Source organism: Myotis yumanensis, unplaced genomic scaffold (assembly GCF_028538775.1).
Source record: "Myotis yumanensis isolate MYYU_CA2020_CCGP unplaced genomic scaffold, mMyoYum1.0.hap1 SCAF_4, whole genome shotgun sequence".
Classification (NCBI taxonomy): domain Eukaryota; kingdom Metazoa; phylum Chordata; class Mammalia; order Chiroptera; family Vespertilionidae; genus Myotis; species Myotis yumanensis.
This window is the reverse complement of record NW_027223755.1, coordinates 103182960-103186239: the sequence shown is the minus strand read 5'-3', so window position 1 is coordinate 103186239 and position 3280 is coordinate 103182960.

The window sequence follows — 3280 nt, the reverse complement described above, 5'->3', positions numbered from 1 at the left end:
TCTGCCTTTCCCCCCTCTCTGCCTGCAGGCAGAGGATCAAACTGTGAAGAAGAGCCAGTGTGAAGAGGGAGGATGCCTGTGGTCTGAAATGAAAACATCGCAGAACGCATTGTGCTAATCCTTGTGCTAATCCGGAGCCTTGGCCACACATCAGGCCAGGGTCACTGCGGCCTTGGTGCTCAGGCCTTGGGGCCCCAGCGGAGGGGGCGAGTCCAGGGGGTGCTGCTTCTATGCGTGAGGTTCAGCCACACACCCCCCCAGACCCCTCCCCCCCTCCCCCCCCCAGGTTCCTGCACAGGCAATGCTCTCCCTCCGACTCTGTTGCTTCATTACTGAGGACGAGTTGACATGCAGTGAGGAGCACAGATATAAAGTGTACAATACGTTGAATTTTGAGGGTTATTATTTCTGAGCATCTATGTTCTCAAACAGCTTTAGTGAGAGGTGCGATCAACATGCAATAAACTGTACACATCGAAAGTTCAGCATGTGTACATACCTGTGAAGTCACCACAATCAAAATTAAAAAAGTAGCAGTAGCTCCTAAGGGTGTCATCCCTCCGTCCCCCCAGCCCCAGGCAGCCACTGACCTGCTTTCTGTCCCTAGAGGCGGACTTGCGACAGCGGAATTACATAGAAGGGCGATCACAGTGTACACTCCTCATCGGCCGCTCTCGTGCAGCATGAGCTCTGAGCTCCAGCCCAGTTTCTGCCCCTGGAGCTCCCTCACTCCTTTGTACTCTGACTGGTGCTCCTGGTGTGGGTGTCCATGGGCTGTCCGTTCACCAGTGAGGGACCCTGGTGGTTTCCAGTTGGGGCCTAATGAACAGACTCGCCCTCCAGGGCAAGAGTGAGTAGCAGTGGCAAGAGCAGCGCCCTTGACTTGCCCCTGAATTTTTAGAGGCGGGGGAGGGGGGGGGGGGGAGGGGACTCCAGCCCTTCGCCATCCAGCATGATGGCTGTTGCTGTGGGGGTTTCACAGACGCCTGCATCAGTTCGAGGAAGTCCCTGCCGTTGTGTCCCTGGTGGGACATCTGGCCCCTTGAGAGACTGCCTACTGAGGTGACCAGCAGCCTGGCCACTGGCCAGGGGTTCCCCGGGGCCGCTCCTGCCGCCCTGCACAGGAACAAACGGCATCGGCGTTTATCTGTAGGGCAGGCTGCACTTCGAGCGCAGTCTGACAGTGATGGGCTTCGTCCTTATCTCGGTAATAAAGCCACGGGAAAGGCCATAAATCCAGGGAAATTAAAGCGTCGGCATCAGCAGGACAGAAATCCCTGTGCCTCCTGCAGCTGCCTTCTGGCCAGGCGAGGGGCAGGGCCTGACCAGGTTCCTGTCAGACGGGTGGGGGCTCTGGGAGAGGCCGCGCTGCTGTTGCCTCCCTGGCCCCCACACGGACCCTCCTGGACTGGCCTGGGGATCTCCTGTGCCCAGGGGCCCTGAAGGCACTGCCTGGTCCCCAAGGGCCCATCCTATGGAAAGGGTGGCCTTGCTTCGGGCCTTGAGGGCCAAAGAGAGACCGCGAGGGGCTGAGCTCCCAGGACAAGTTCCAGGCTCAGTCCTGAATGCCACCCTCCACCACAGCCCAGGTGCCTCCCCGTCCCCGAGGCTGAGCTGCACGCTCTTGGCTCAGGGGCATTTCCCCTGACTTTTTAAGGTCTCCCCAGGAGCACCTTGCTCCTGACTTCAGCTGGACCCTCTGGGCCCATCCCTGGTGCCCCCGAGTCCTCATCCCCTAAAAGCATTCCTGGGAGGCCTGATCCTGCCCAGTTCGCCCAGATCTGTGTCTCTGAGACAGACCCTGCCTCCAAGCTGAGGGACCAGGGGTGGGGGGATCTTTTCTGGGGCTGGGGCAGCTGAGATCTGCAGACTCCAGCCTAGAGCACCCCACTCTCTCTGCTCATCCCAGCAGCCCTTGCTGTCCTTCCCCACTGTCATCACCTAAACTTTCTGCTCTCTGCTGTTGGCAAAGCGGAAAGGACTTGAGAAATTAATTCATACTAAAATGCCAGTGGTTACTATAACGCGATACACAGCCCTTCCCAGGAGGATGTGGCCTCTGCAAAGACGAGCCCAAGGAGGGCACGAACAAAGAAATGTGCTGATGGTGGGGTTTCAGGCAAAGGCTCCTGGGGGGAGGGAAGGCTCTGACACGCCGCACATGCGTGGTGGTCCTGCCCTCCAGGTGGGGGATGAAAAACGCATCAGTCCTCCAGGGGCTGCAGGCTGGAGCCTCTGTGGTGGTCGGGTTGATTGATTTCGCCAGGACAACCCTGGCTCCCGCAGGCAGCTCGGTGGCAGGCAGAGGTGTGGACGAGATAAAGGGGGTGTGCATGTACCCCAGCAGCTGCAGGCCCCCTGAGCCAGGGACCATGCCACCTCAGTGACAGATGTACTTTATCACAGCTGCTGCCAGAGACACACTTGTTATAGCAGCAAAAAGACGCCATTTTCTTTACTCTCACCTTGTCTGCCAACAGCTAGAGGATGAGTTACTAATAAAAAATGCGAAGAAAAGAGCCTCAAGTCTCTCCTTGCAGTCTGAAGCCAGAGGGCGAGGGAAGGGGGCAGTTACATCGCTGTTAATGGGGCCAGTTTGTCGCTCTCTGTCAAGGACCAAGGACAAGCAGCAGCGCTTCCATCCCTCCCTTGCCCTGGGTTCCTGGAGCTCCCAGCTGGTAATCTACAGGGTGGGGGGAGGGGGAAGGGGTCCAGAACCAGCCCCAAAGCCCAAGGCACGGAGGGATTGTAGCACAGAGTTTAACGGCGTTGAGGGATATGTCTGGACTCAGCTGCATCCAGCACAGAGAGAATCTCACCTGCAGCACAGTAGGTGCACAAAGCCGGGGAGGCTTTGGCTGAGTAAAGGCAGATTCTAGCTCAGGGGTGGGGAACATCTGGCCTGCGGGCCGTGTAAGATCTGCAAAATCATTTGGTCTGGCCCTGCCAAGGCAGTGGGGGTGAGTTAATTAAATGTTAGATCAAATATCAGGCTAATTTTTAAGTTGATAATGTGGTATGGCCTGAGAATGGTGTTATAAATATTCAAATGGCCCTTGGCAGGAAAAAGGTTCCCCACCCCTGCATCCAGCTCTTTGCGGGGGGTGGGGGGGTTGGGGGGGGGGCGGGGGGGGCGGAGCTAGGAGCCTCCAGGGACCCATCCAGTGCTGAGAGGAGCAGAGGGCGATGCCACCGGTTCTCACCCCTCAGTGGATGACTCTATGCTGTGATCTACATGGTCCCATGGGGTCCCCAGCAGGACGGAGCCTCTGCTGCCCAT